The 15,952-nt window shown below is 44.1% G+C and overlaps 1 long non-coding RNA gene across 1 annotated transcript; it reads left to right on the top strand.

Moving 5' to 3' along the window:
* The first annotated feature begins 13,005 nt into the window (after positions 1-13,005).
* Positions 13,006-15,739, top strand: LOC142796395 (uncharacterized). The gene is made up of 2 exons (XR_012893810.1): positions 13,006-13,359; positions 13,914-15,739. It is a non-coding gene; the product is annotated as an uncharacterized LOC142796395 (long non-coding RNA).
* Positions 15,740-15,952: the final 213 nt, after the last annotated feature.

The following is a 15,952-nucleotide window of genomic DNA, read 5'->3' as shown; positions in this document are numbered from 1 at the left end:
CGCAGGCTTACGTAACTACTAACTGATGAAACTGATTACTAAGTGTCAATCTAAGTTTCACTTGTTACTAATGCTAGATCTTCAGTTGAATCTAAGTGCACAGATGTTGTTGGTACAGTGATTTAATGCTGCATTATGGTTTACTCTGGCATATTCTTTTTGTGGTGGGATGGTGTAGTATTATCTGAATACCGGATGTTCAAAGTTTAAAGTTATGGTTTTCTTAACTTTAAATTCAGCACTTGGAAGAAGATGAAAGCTATCTTTGAAGGGTGACTTGTATATCGAGGAGAACACAAAGTGGCACAACAACTATTGTTTTCGGTGGCCAAAGTTAATTTAATTCAATAATTACCTTATCGTTGACTGCTGTAGGCGGGCACAATTATAGCGAAAAGTTGGTTGCAGTCACGTTTATACACATTTGAACTTGGAAAAATTCTTCTAGCATGTCGATGCTGCTGTTACCACTCTCACTGAGTTATGGTGAGAGTGGTAACCAAAGCGGCCGATTGGGCCAGTGTGTGATACATGAACCCAGCTGTGCTTATATTTGTCTTTTTACCGTCCGTGTTTTCTAAAGTGTAGTATACTTAAGGAATGATAATAGTTGCGACGTTTGCCGTTACTACAGCATTTCGTAGCTGTTACGACCACAGCTGTTACTAAATATGGTTAGTCACTTATAAATGTTTAACGAAGAAAAATAATCATCTATATTACCATGTTTATATTGGCGCATTCTATTTCTATTGGTAGCACCGGTCAAGTTCATATCTCACTACTGCACAGCTTTGGGCAATTTTGCGTAGCGTAGCATGAATGCGATAAATGCAGATAAGGAGCGCGTTGCTTTCACTTCAGTGCTAAGTAAGCGATGCCTGGAGTATTTATAGCCTCGACTTCGAAGATACATGTGTTGTATAGGTGAGAACTTGTACTTCAAGATGAGTTTTAGAAAGATGTCAACCTAGCGAAATACTATCTTAGTACATCTGTGTTTTTGAGCGTAGTACAAGACTTTTAAGAATCATTTTTGAAAGCTTGTTATATGATATCTATATAATTCAAAAGTGCCACAAAAAGCGTTAGGGTCAGCAGCCGAAACAAAGTACCCAACTCCATAATACAGTCTCAGTGCATTGAATTGATTCACTGTGCTAATACGCTTGTAGTTGAAGGTTATATTCGCTTTTGTGGCGCTGCATACCAAACCATGGGACTATTATGTGGCATGACGTAGTGAGACTCGAAAATAATTTTGACAAGCTGTTTATTCTTGGTATGCCTATAACGTTAGTTTTTTGTACTTCCCTAAGTTTGCTATCGAAAACGCGTGTATCACCTAATTTCAATAACTTGTAAATAGCAGAACGACGCTTACACATATCGATTGCGGTATTAAAAATTAATGTAGTTTTTTGCCCTATGGGTACCTGCTGCATAATTTTTCTTTTTGAAATGATGTCCAGAGCATTCCTTTTAAAAATTAGTACAGCAGGTGCTACCTACTGTTCTAGATTGCAATGGTAATGTCCGGGCAGCAAAAAGTTAGTAACGGCTTCAGTTACTACTGATTTCAATCCAGGTACAGTGTGCTAACTTTGGTATCAAACAGGCTGAAAGAAGTATTTAACGGTCCAAGAGAGGTAGTAAGCGTTGAATCTAATTTTATTTACTTGCTGTTAATACTTTTTCATAAAATTTTTTGTAACAGTGTACACCTGAATTGACAACCAAGGAGTTATTTTTAATCTAACTTGGTAAAAACATATGCATGCATGATTTCGAGGAGCATAAAGAATGTCGAGTGCCGCCGAATGTACCGACTCAACAATGCAGTAAAGCGAATGTTTTCAGTGTTAGTATGTTATTCTGAGAAGTGACTAACCCTTGAGCCACACATTAAGGTTAGGCCATAAATATGGATGACGCTGAACTTGGTTGACATGTATTCCATTCTAAGATGCAGGTACTGAATTACTGGGTAACTGCAGAATCGATGACCCGTGGACAATTCACGGAAACACTGTTTCACATACAGGCACTTTCATTTAGGATACATGCTGCATCCAAGTAAGCGGCACATTTTTGCAAAAGTGGCCGCTTACTAGCTTAAACCTATGTGGAAGCAGATTAAGTGTGAAGTGTACAAGCACATATGAATAAGTATATATCCCCCGTGCGTGTGTGTTTTAGGGCCGAAGCTCCTCTTAGTTTAACCTTGTCATGTGTCATGCGCAACCGAGAAAAAAAAGAAGGCGATTTCTCCCGAACAGACGGCACTGTCTCAAAGAAGTACATAAAAACTGCAGTTGAGTGAGGATATTCTAGATGACGCTGTACCACTACTCTCAGATGGTCTGCTGCGCGGACTGTGCCTGGATACGCCGAGAATGAGTGCCTCTCTCAGTCTTCTGGATAGTCGCCTAGCATTGCAGATCGTTGGTAGGGCATGGACGAAACAGAGCGGCAGGCGCATTGAAAACTATTGCGCTCGGCTTCTTAGGCTTGCGTCTCGTCGGAATTACCTGCGTTGCCGTTTGCATTTTCGAACGCGGTCATACGCATGGACGCATGCGAGGAGGGATGGACACATGGACGAATGGACAGACAGACGCTTCGCCCCACACATCAGTCATCATCATTCACTCTGTGAATATATGCTGTGATTTTCTTTTGTTCTAAAGTTGTCCATTGTTTTCTGCGGTACTCGTGGTGTTAACAACGAGTGGGTCATATACAAACAGGTGTTTTTCTTGGTAAGCATCACAAGACATGTCTCATTTATTGTCCAACCTGCAAGTGGACTACGAAGGTGAAATTTTGACCGGCAAGAAAACGTGGTGCAGAAATTTTTGTCTTGTGGCATGATTTTAGGTGAAAACCCGGAATGAACAAAAATACAGGAAACTGAGAAGTGCCATTCTTATTGAATTCGGTTTAGTTAATTTGTTTCAAGCCCTGCAGGACTGATGACAATGAAGCAATTGTTACGTTACAATTGAAGCTCCTTGACGTGGCGCGGAACCCAATTTATCATTGTGCATCAAGATTCAAAGGTCCTCATTCCCACGAACCATCCCTGGACACGAAGATCCTTTATACGTATCGTAGCCTCACCTTTCTATGGCGCTTTCTACTTTTCACAAAAGCGCATTTGCCCGCGGAAATAAGCGTCATCAGCCCCGAATGTGTGACGGAAAGCAAGACAAAATATCAAACGAGCTTACAGCAGACTACAAATAAGCACATGTCTGCGCATACATTCGTATTCCGTCATACGTGCACAGCCTATACCCGCCGGTCATGCATCGACTGCGAAGTTTTTGCTGGCGTCAGGCATATGTCAGGAAGGCGGGTGTCGACGCCATCTAGGTCCGCATTCCGAGCATTGTGTTTCCAGCCAGTGCCTGTCACGCATGGCCAATGTGAGGCTAACAGATTGAACACGCCGCATTGGCCTGGTTGGTGTGATTAGTGGCTCCCCACTGCGGCGAGGTTCTGTGTTTGTGACAGGTCGTGCATTTATTTACTCCTTTTTTTCCTACTGATTATTCCCCGTAACTTTTTATGTCTCTTCTCACATATTGCTCCTGGGAGGGAGTGATGCAATGCTGCATTTTTGCTTGAGCCTATTCTCGGCTTTCCCGGCACGGTGCATCTTGAATGTCAAGCCTCGAGCATGCTTGATCTCCATGTTTATACTGGACAGTTCCTCTTTGCATTATGAGATTTTGTTGTCATGCACTTACGTTTCCCATTGAACACCGCGAAAGCCCTGCTTCGAGGCTGTACTGTACAGTCATATGACTGCCATCTCAACCGCATCCCCTAAAACACTCCTAACACTCCTTTCCTTCGGCTAATTTCTTTTTTTGGACGACAAAGTGCCGGTGTAGCAGGACGCAGATTGTTTGAGATCCATGGTATTTCGTGGCTACTTTTCATTTCGCCTGTCAAGCACGTTCTCCTGCAGGTGTGCAATTGAGGTAGAGCCCTACGGAAGACTACCGGACACCAGAATGACCATAGGTGTTGCTTCTAGGAAGCGCTACAGCTCCGAGAGGAGCACTGAGAGTGATGACACTGAACCCTAGAATGTCAGCAGTGATGATTCAGGGGACGACAACTTCGAGCTCGTGAGAAACCACAAGGGAAAGAGACCATTTCTGAGCACGTCACTCAATTCGAGTGAGCCCACCATGTGATCTTCGCGGAATACCGAGGTATTAACCATCCTTCTTATGGCAGTTCTCGCTAGTGACAACACGAGACGCCTTAACCGGCAAGCTGTCTCTGTACAGCTAGAATCACTGGTGCCGAACGAAGTAAAGGAAGTCAGAGTGAAAGCCGCAAGAACATCCTAGCGATTGACGTCAATCAATCATGTGACTGCGCTTGACATATTGCGTGAAGTAACAAAACTTAATGGGGTGAAAGTCCGCTCTCATATACCACTTGGCAAAGAAGTGAGCACTGGGGTGATATATGATGTTGCCGAAGCCATTACCAACTCGGACCTACTAGTCTTGATTAGGCCGGCTTCAGAAGATGCCAATATTACAAGCATATGTCGTATTGCGACATCACGATGCGGAAGAATTACATTTAGTGCGAATCACTTCCATCACACGTGAAAGTGGGCCCCTTGCGATACGCAGTTCGCCCTTTTATACCGAAACCACGTCAGTACTGGAAGTTCAAGAAGTTAGGTCACGCAAGTGGTGTGTGCACGAACTATACTATCTGTTTCTGATGCATTGAGCACCACAAAAAGAACCCGTGTCAGACCACGGCTCTGAAGTGCTCAAACTGCAATGAGCTACATGATGCCTCTTCGAAGGACTGTCCTTTTATTCGAAAGGAGCTAACAGTACGGAAGAAAAGGGCCAGAGATGACATCTCATAACGGGAAACAGCTGCATCCATTACGCGACGACAGTCCCGCCACCGGCGTGGTACCAAAGCCACCAAAACCTCGTCGCCTCGCGAATTAAGTCCAAAACCACCTCCACCTCCCCCACTCTGACCAAGCGCTGCCGGTTCTAAGAACAAAGGCACTTCTGCTAGCAGTGGAGCTGCCGCTTCATCCTTATTACCCAATCAGAACGCAGTAGTTTTTAATAAAAACGATGCCTCTACCAGCAATGCAAGTGATTCTTCGCCCGAACTCCCAAAGATACATGCGCCTTATGAGAGAAATCAGACTTCGGCAGTGAGCGACACTTCATCGGTACCTCATAACTTGACGGACGAAGGACAGCTAATCGGCACGGTCAGCACCCTGGTCAGCGCTATGCGCGTGCTGAGCATGATGCAGATACCGACAGCTCAAAGCGTGTTGCAGCTGCTTGACACCATGACTTCAATTCTCGCAAGCCTTCAGAAGTCTGCTGTCTGAGAACACAAGCGGCACCATCATGGCTTCACCATCGGTGAGATTTCGGGTGCATGGAGCAACGCATACAAGTTAATGCAACGACTGTGCTCAATCAATTAAGGTACGGATGTGACTCATCGTCTGTGATGTTGAGCACATAACTGCCATTTTGTCGATGGCATGAGTGCCATTTCTCCCCTCTCTTTTCCTCTAACTTTTATTCTCCTTACACTCTCCCCAGTGCAAGGTCGCCTACCAGGCTCAGCCATGGTTAACTTCCCTGCCTTTCTTTCATCCTTATTCTCTCTTTCTCTCTCGTTCTTTTTGTTGAAGTCCCTGTTTCGCTACTTTTCGTGGACATGCTTTTTACTGTCTCTTAATTTTTCGTCAGGGTGTCAGACAGCTTCTTGGTTTATTCCCCCGTCTTCTGCTTTTCCGTTTCCTTACTTCATAAATTTGCATGCGAGCACTCTACCACGAGCACTCCACCGCGGTCAACCTCAGGCTGACCTTTCCCGAGAAGCTCTTACTTCCTGCTGCATTGTTAGATGCATTATCGTCCATTCGTGCATGCTGCAGTGCGCATTTCTTGTATAGCATCCCCTGGGAGCACCGTAACCATTACTTAGTGGCCTGTGTATTCTTTATAGGTAAGTATTACTCATATCCAAGTACAACGCTCAAATACCTCGCCGACAGAAAGCTCAAGAAAGATAGCTTCCAACGTTGTCTTTTATCTTCAAAAAGACCTGCCATATTAATTGAAGCTTACTTTCTTTTGTTTTTTCGCAATAGCCAGGACGCATGATGCGAATGCTTCAAAATAGTGATCAGCTTTCCCAACCTGGCAGCGGAGCATTAAAGGATAGTAAAAGCTAAAAAAAAATATCAGAAGCTGCAATATCGCAAGCTCCACATACAAAATGATGTGCTCTGTGTGTTTGCAAAAGATCTTGTGATCAGTCTTCCCATATCGTGGATGACCTATATGTAATTATCTTCGATTGAAAGATTGAGAAGCCAAGGATGGCTCGTTTTCGCGACTTGTTACAACAATTTTCAGCAAAGATGTCGGAAGAGAGCTTAAAACTAACGACCATCCAAAACACGTGATGATGATGGTTGTGAAGGTGGTGATACAGAGAGCTATCGTCTTCAAGCCATATTGGGCCAAGCATCAAGGAACCCTTCGCAGGGTGGGATACTGGTGTCTGCGTATTTTCGCCAGACACCTCATCACACTACCAAAATATATAAAAATTTAGGTGCAGTTATGAACTTCCGCTCACAAAGTACAGCACGTTACATGATTACGGTACATGAAAAGTTCAAGAATGAATGCAAATTATGCGTTACTAATATTCATAGTGTGTGCTGAAATAAAACCAGCCTTTGCATTTCATGTGCACTGCATAGATGTTTTTGTCATTTTGATGCCATTGAAAAGGCTTCCTCGATGAATAAAAGAGGCGACATATCAAATATGATCTCAATAAAGAGTACAATCTCAATTTAAAACTACATTCTTGGTAGTTCATAGCAAAGTGCTTCAAAACTAGTGAATGTACAATTATTTCGACCGTATCAGCTGTCCGTGTACATCCCGTTTTCTTCATATGCATGATGCTGCGCAAGGAAAAAAGAGCCCACTGCAATGTTTCCTTTTCTTTTTTGGAGTCTTATTAAAAAATCACAGCGTATCCACAGAGTGAATGATGCTGAGTGGGGCGAAGCGTCCGTCGTCTGAGCATTCATGCTTCCGTCCATCTGTCCATCCGTGCTTTCATTCATCCATCCGTGTCTCCGTCCTTCTGTTTATTACTGCTTGCATTTGTCCGTCCATCCGTTTTTTCAGCAGTGCTTCTGTCCGTCCGAGCGTCTCCCCATCGGTCCATCTGTCTATCCATCTCCCGCGCTTCCGTCCTTCTGTCCGTCCGTGCTTGCGTCCGCCCGTTCATTCGTCCGTCAGTCCATCCGGTCGTCTTGTGAACCCTCTAAATACAGCCATCTCGCATCTTTTAATCATATACAAGTATCGGAATCCTGTAACGTGCCATCTTCCTACACACACACACACACACACACACATATATATATATATATATATATATATATATATATATATATATATATATATATATATATATATATATATATATATATATATATATATATATATATATATATATATATATATATATATATATATATATTGCCACGCTGTGTTGGTGGCAGAAGACGAGAACGAAGAAGTGAATGGTAGCTGTGGCTGAGTAAACAGTCCTCCACTTCGAGTTCCTGCCTATCGTTTCCTCTCGCGACAGACTGATGGACGTGCTGGGTACTGTACAGCAACGTCTTATGCCTGCTGGTCCTGAACAACCACCGCCAGTGCACCAGAGTCTGCTGACATCTATCGAAGCAGCCGCCGCCCTCAAGGACTGCCACCACAGTACGGCCCCTTGGCAAGTTCCATGAGGACAATGTTTGCCACATCCGCAACCCAAACCGAGCATGACCCACTCGCTAGCATACCCTGTGTCATCAACACGCCTGGAACACCCAACCCATTCCATGGTGATGCCAGTGAGGCTGTCGAAGACTGGCTGGACCATTTCGACCGGGTTGCTGCCATCAACGACTGGGACAATCGCCCTAAGTTGAAGAACGTGTATATGTCTCTCTTTGACGCGGCAAGAGTGTGGTATGAGAACCACAAAACTTCATTCACAAGTTTGCAGGAATTCCATCGGCAGCTTCGCGGGGCGTTCAGTAACCCCGAACGGAAAGAGAGGGCGGAGCAGGCACTTTCTTCGTGATTTCAAATGCCGAACGAGAGCGTCATCATGTTTGTCGAAGAAATGTCACGATTGTTTCGACGGGCTGACCCCCACATGCCAAAAGACAAGAAAGTGCGCCTGCTAATGCGAGGCGTAAAGGAGCAACTTTTCGCGGGCCTTGTGCGCAACCCTCCTACGACTGTGTCCGAGTTCATACGTGAGGCCACAATTATGGAGCGCATGCTTAGGCAGCGAGTGTCGCAGTATGAGCGTCAGATGGTCATGTCCACTGCGTGTTCGCTTGTACCAGGAGGTGATAACAGAAAGGTCCTCACAGAACTCATACGGCAAGTTGTACGCGAAGAACTTCGGAAATTTCATGTAGCGCGCCCTCCCAGTAGCGCTGCTCTTACGGACGTCGTTCGTAACGAAATCAGGCACTTCGTTCACTACCCATCACCATCGCAAGTCGAACCTCCCACGCTTTCCTACGCGGATGCCCTACGCGCCTCTACGCTGTCGACGGCACATTTGGCTCATCAACCTACTGGGACCCCCAAACGCTTTCCAAGTCGAGCCCGTCGCCCGCCTTCTCAGGCCGATTTTCGTCCTGGCCCGCGGAAATCCACCGTCTGGCGTGCACCCGACAATCGTCCTTTGTGCTACCATTGTGGCGAAGTTGAACACATGTACCGCGACTGTTACTACCGACGAATAGGCCTACGCGGATTCCACCCAGATGCACGTTGTCCACGCTATGGTGAGCGCCCACAAGAAATTGCGGATTACTTGAAAGGTAGTCATCACACTCCTGTGCCACCGCGACGACAGTCACGGTCACCATCACCCCGTCCGTCCACATCAACGCACCGCGCCCGACCCGCCTTTGGGTCCCCTGGTGTCAGTGGCGCAAGCCCACGCCGGGGAAACTGAAAACGGCGACCTCCGGAGATGAGGCCACTGTCACGCGAACCGACAAATACCCTCCGCCGCTGCCTTACGACGTGCCGTTAAAGCCTGTTTGTGAAACCGCCATCAGAACGTCTGCTGCCATTACCGTTTCCGTCGACTGTTATCCGGTGACTGCGCTTGTTGACACGGGAGCTGGGCCCGGATTCACGAAACTCACTTACGAAAACATTTTTGCGCAAGAGAAATTTTGTTGCGTAAGTCGATTCACGAAACGAAAAAACGTCGTAAGAGGCCATAGTTGTCACATCGGCCACTGCAAATAAAGCGCGCTGTGACTGCCCGGGAACATGTCAGCGATGGTGATGCAGTTGCTATATTTGCTTACGTCACTGAAAAGTGCTCGTAAGTGGATTCACGAAGCGAAATTGTGCGTAAAAACAGCATGGCTGAGAGAAAATCCTAAGAGTGGTCCGGACCACTCTTAGGAACAATGTGGCTACTTAGAACCTGCTGCCGCAGCGGTATACTTTGGTGCCCTGGCTGGTTTTGAGTTAATTCACGCCCATTAAGGGCTGCCTGATGACTGCTGGTGCGTTTTTATTTCTTTCGGCGCTTTGAGCTTCGCGTGTTGTTTCCCTTGTACGCAGTGGATGGTGTTGACAACCACCACCGTCCAATAAGTTCGAAGTCGCAGTAATTGAAGAATTCTATTGGGCGTCAATGGCATAAAACTACGCATGTAAAGATTTGTGGTTGGATGAAAACCAATGTGATACGTGAATGGTCGGTGCATTCGAATGCGACATGACATAGGATCAACCTTATTTGTTATGTTGTTGTGTTGCGCCCCATCTCATCCAATTAAAAGTGCGACTCGAGATCCTTGCCTCATTGGTGGAAATTACCACCAAAGAGGTTAATGGGAGCACATTCTTTGCACGCTATTGGAAATAAAAATGAGAGGAAGTTTTCAGTGAGTGGTTCATAAAGTTTGTGCTCTAGTGTACTTTCATTGGCTCTAACTGTCCAATGGTTGCGATCTCTGAAATACAGCTGTCGATACACTTTGGGACGATCTGGAACAAAGCGTACTTTGTAAACCAAAGCCTATTAGGGGTGCGCGTGATTACGCATGGAACTACAAACAAATCATGCATCTTCACCCTCACTGTTCAGACACCGATATGGACCATGATAATATGGCAAGCAATCGGAATAAAATGACCCAAGTAACTTTGTATGACACCGAAAATATGCAAACCCTCACGATTCTGGAGCAAACCTTGGCTGAATTCATCCCTGCGTCAATTACCAGCCATTTAACTTGGCGCACGAACATCATTCAAAGGTAGAGCGAGCCACTGACATGTATTTTGTGCGACGCAGCGGCCACTTGACCTGAGAATAATAGCGTTGCGAAGGCGAATCCCCTGTCGCATGCTCTGATTGAAGCAGACGACAAACGCGAGCAGACGACGGCTTGGCCGACAGGCACAGCTTGTGATTGGTTGTGAAGCAATACCCTCTACATCAGCTCACTCCGTGACGTTGCCAAAACACTTCTTTCATCTGGTACGCCTGTCCTGTTCGTCATATCGCCCCCCTCGCACATCAGAGAAATTTTTTTCACGCCGTGAAAATAGTGCAAGTACTTTCTAAGAGCTCTCTTACGTGCGGTGCAGTTGTCAAAAACAACATGGCGTCGTAAACAGCATATCGGTCGGTGCGACTTTCAGCAAATGCTTCTCGCACGAGTTACTTCAGCGTTTGACCGGATGTGTTGTGATTACAGCAGCTCTTGCGGTGCGTGTAAGCAGTGCGGAAAGCTGTGGCAGTGCAATGGTGTACGGTGAAGCGCAGCGAAGCCTGTGCGCCGGTGTGGTTATCAAGCGGGGATCGGCGTCGATGTATCGACGGCAACTAGCACTCGAGAAGCCTGCAATGTGTGTTTGTGTGCCGGTAACAGTTCGTTCGCTTGACTTTCCAGTCTCTCAGTTGGGTGCTGGTGCGACATTTTGGATTGACAGCGTTTTGACACGTCACTTGAGTGACCCCAAGTACGTACGGAAACGTATGAACTACGCGCTCGGTTCTTGCTTCGCCACTAGTTAGCCCGTACGCTTCTATTTACTTGATAGCAATGTACTGTTCGGGAATGAAACGATGTTCGTTGTGAACAGTGGTGCTGTGTTGACGTTCCAAGACTTGTGAACAAGCTGTGCTCGTGTGACCGAAAATTGAAAGACAGCGTTGATAACTGTTTTGCCCGGCGAAGTTGTGGTGGGGCAGCTTGGCGCTTTTGTTTATTAAGTCGTCACTTCTCCCTTTTGTGATAACCATAGTCCTAGCGCTGTGATGTGATCAACGAAAACTGCGAGATGCTACATTCTGTTGTGGATCGTGTTACATTGGAAGCGCGCCTAGACTGTTCTTCGGTAACAACTTGAGAGTTCTATGTGGCAGCGAGAGCCCGTGAACGTCAAGCTTCCCTTCGGCCCCCAGAAAAAGCAAAGATTTCACCGGTGCCTTGCTTTGGATGAAGTTGTAGGCCAATATCGCCTAACTACAGGTTTCCGAGTTCGTCTGGCCATCGTTTTTCACGGCACTAGAGCCTTGACAACAGCCGGTCATGGCCAGTTTTTACACTTTATCAATGGACGTGCATGCCTGGCCAGCCCTTCATTGCTGTCATTGGCAGCTTCCAGTCTGCAGATGCCCTTTGCCTGTTGGCCGCACTTGGTTCCTCATGACACCGACGGCTACTAAATGCTGCCATCGGTGAGTTCACCTTGCAGAACTAAATTTCATCAGTACTATAATTCACGCAGTTCTATAACGTGTGCAAGTTTTTAAGCCCATCAGATGTAATGTTTCTCTATGGTAAGTTGAAGCCTGAAAAATATACTACTACTGTTATATACATACATATATTATGGAGCAAATACATAAAAAGTTTTTTGTGATTTGATACAAGTGAGCTCTTGTTTGATTATGAGGTTGGGCCTGTCGATTGACCACGTTTGATAGCTGGAAAGTTAATGTGAATTTATTTTTCAGAAGCCAGGTTGCACCTAAAAAATTTATGTTATTTTGGAAAATTAGTTCTATAGACGATTACCACTGTGCTAGTACTATACTTCAGTAGGACATATATATTGCGGTACGTAAATTTTACATGAGGCTTCAGTTTATTTCAAAGTGATTATAGCAGATTTTGGTCACATTAACGAAGTGATAGCTTCCTCAAATAAGTATTAGAAGTGAGTGCTTTAATGATTGTTTTTAAATATGTCGTTTTTGGCTCTTCACAGATCGCAGAGATTGGTTTGTTAAGGTCCTGTGATTCATCGGTTGAACATTCTGGCACATCAATCCTCATCATTACTTGGAGCACCTGTACAAAAATAGGAAGGACGCGTTCTCCCTAACTATCAAGCCTATGTCACTGCTGGGACTGTTATCATTCAGCGGATGGGGCGTGGAAGCATGCATGGCAGCCTCATCTGGAAGGACTGCGATCTGCTTGGGAGCTTCGAGCGCACAAAAGTGCCTAACGGCTTGCTGCAAGGTTAGTTTTTCTTTAATACATACGATTACGTGAACACCACTTACTGTGCACAAATTGAAAACCCAAGCATGGTTGCTTTCAGTGGATACCTGTAATATTCTTACACATAATTCTTATTCAACATTTATAGAACTAAATTGCAAGATAATTGAGAATGTTGAAAGCTGAAAGCCTGCAGCTTATGAATGAAACTCCAATAATCTGAGGCTCAAAAGCTTGTGCTATGAAACGAGCACAAATACTTTGATTCCTTATTGAGCTCTCGAGCTTGTGACTCCCTCTGTGGATCAAGTGCTCTGGAAGGAAATAGCAAGTGGGTCAAAATTGCCTGGCTGTTCACAACTTGTAAGGAGACAGACCTATTGAAGAAGCTTCAGATGACATAGGGCCAGTAACTGCATCTTTTACCTAATGTAGCTTTTTCTCTCTCAGTGCTGTTGCTTATGTTTCAGCCGAACATGTTCACCACGATTGCATAGTGATATATATTTTTCTACAAATTGTACCTGACCTAAGTATGCATTGTTGATCTCTAAAGGTGACGTTCAGTGTGTTTCAAAGCCATGGCTTCTCATTTCTCTGTCTGTGGCTAGCCTATTTCAGCAGCAAAGCAATGCAGCTAGCACACATGCAATCCAGGTCATGGAGCGCTCCTTTGGTGTTCTGTGCAGGACGCAGCATATCCATCCGGCAAGACACTGGTATCAACAATAATGGTGAGTGTTGGTGGCACCTGTAGGAGCCCGTTGTGTTTGTTGCGTATGATTATTTCCCCTGATGAAGTGCATTTTTGAAAGGTTTTCTTCATTTATAATAATAGATGTCAGCAACAAACACACTCATAATCCACAAGTTCTTTGTGTCTTCTAGACTGCCCATTTGCTCCTATACGCAGTACGGTGAGCTGGCTATGTTAGACAGCCTTAAAGTTAGGAACATTGGCTGTTGCGTTGGAATTCAGCCTAACTTGTATTTCTTAGTGAACTTATTTGTGGTCTGCTTCTCGCACCTAGTGTAAAGTCAAAATAGAAGAAACTTTATTGGCTTTTTATGTCTGGCAGAAGTTTCATGCCTTCATCTATAACATTGTAGTTTTGCTCTTGTATCATATTAAATATATTTTCAGTCTTCACTGTTTGTGTGTGTGTGTGTGTGTTGAGGCTTGTCATTGGCTTCTGAAAATACAATATCTGTAAATATGAGCACATAATTGACAACTATACCCTCTTGCATGTAGCATGGTTGTAACAATGATCTGTATTTTTCTAAGTTCCAGCAGTAACAAGGGGTTTGGTGCTCCACGGTCATGTACAGTGTATCAAGAACAGAGCACAGAAGACCAACAAGTATAAAGGGACTGCCAGTGACTGTTCTCCTGCTCAAAGTTTACAACAGCAGAAAGAGCACATTGTGATGTCAGGAGCAGCTGCTGCTTAACTTCTTAGCAGTGCATTATTCCGCAGTTCATTTGCTTGCATTCAAAATTATTTAAATTTTGCATGGAAGATACCAAACTATGACACTAATTTAAAAGCTGCTGTAGTGTTAGTGGGCAAATATTTTTGAGCTGAAGTTTTTGACATGTGTGTTAAGTGCCTGCGTGCCTCTACATTTACATGCCAGAAATCACAGCATCCATGGTCGCCAATGGTAACTGTGTCTGCATTTTTTGTAGTACAAGAAGTAAAGCCATGGATGCAGTAATCATGTACTTAGTCGATGTAATCCTTCAGTGTACATTCATTTGTATAGCACCAATGATGCCATGGGTGTATAAGCTCTGGGAAGTGAATCTATGTGGATTATTTTATTTGGAAGGAAGTAGATCATCGCTACTCCTAGTATATCTTAACAGAAGATTTTAGTGCTTGGGTATTATCCCACTGCCTGTCCGTCCTTCAACAGTCTACTTATCTACTGTGTAAGTGTAACTTTTTAAATGTATACTTTGCTCGAATAGGTTTGTTCATAATGTAATGCAAGTGACTTATCATCTATGCAGCTCTACTCAGACTAGAAATAAAAGTACTTATTTTTATATGTAGCTATACCATGCATTCACTTGTGTTTTTCTAGGTGCCTGTACAATTGTTTAGCCCTACAAAAGTGCTGGTATACTCTAATATTGAATCTGGCATCTTAAAATAGTTTGTTAGTGGAAGTAAGAATGTGTTTACAATCAATATTACTATCCTCAGATGAACTGTGAAAACTCTGTGGAAATTTATTTACATTTTTTTAACTTTGTGAAGGCAAATGTTGTTATGTTCTTTTATTGTGGTCTCTGTTTCATGCAAATGACACATAATTACTTTGCAGGGGCATATTATTAGTTGTTATTTTACACATATGTGCTGAGCAACATCGCAGTTGAGGCCAGCAGCAAGACGTACATGCAGTGCACTGGAGCATCACCTCACATAGTGTACAGTCTTTGCCCACCAGTAAACTCAATATTTTTCAAGCAGACTAATAGACAGCTGTATGGGAACTGTGTTGATGTGCAAACTTTGAAGTCTTCTTGAGGAGTGTTTTTCATCATTTTTGTCCAAGTGAAGTAGCTACCCAAGGCCACAACTGGTGGGAATGTGGTGGTTTCTTCTCTCCAAAAGCACTCTTACCAGCTGCCTCAATGTTAGCATGGGGTGAATTCACGAACTGGAAAAATAATTGGTCTTTGTTTTCTTGGCCGAAAGAGTCGCTTTCACCGTTGAGCCACCACGACGCGCCAGAATAGAAACTTTTAGCTAAATAAAGTTGATTCTACTTTTGAGAAGTGTTTTGGGGAAACGAAATGGCACCTATAGCTGTCAATATAAACACTGTTTGCACCAAGGAGCTTAGTAGCTTACAATTGTATTATTCATGTTTTGTCTAGAATTTACTCGTGCTGTGCCGACTTTCAGCCCAAGTGTCCTAACATGTTTTGTTAGTGGGTTGTGAATGAGCCAAGCTATGTAAATAAACAGAGTGATATTGCAGACATGTACAAAATATTGATGCACAGCCCTTTTCTTTAGCATGACATTGTCAAGGGCTTTATTCTTGTGTTTTTTATAAAAACTGCTTGTCACTGGGCAGCAGCAGAAAACTATGCACATAGCTTTTGCGAGATAATTCGAGAAACACCGTGTTCAGACATAACAGTGCCGGTGGATATCTCTCGTAAGTTACTTTCTGTAGTATATTCAAAATGAGTGTATTAGAATTGTTGTTTTATAGCCATTCATTTTAATATTTACACCTGAGTGTATGTATGTATGTATGTATGTATGTATGTATGTATGTATGTATGTATGTATGTATGTA

Source organism: Rhipicephalus microplus, chromosome 1, assembly GCF_043290135.1.
Source record: "Rhipicephalus microplus isolate Deutch F79 chromosome 1, USDA_Rmic, whole genome shotgun sequence".
NCBI classification, from domain to species: domain Eukaryota; kingdom Metazoa; phylum Arthropoda; class Arachnida; order Ixodida; family Ixodidae; genus Rhipicephalus; species Rhipicephalus microplus.
The sequence above is the reverse complement of the archived record's forward strand: the minus strand, read 5'-3'. Positions and strand labels throughout refer to the sequence as shown.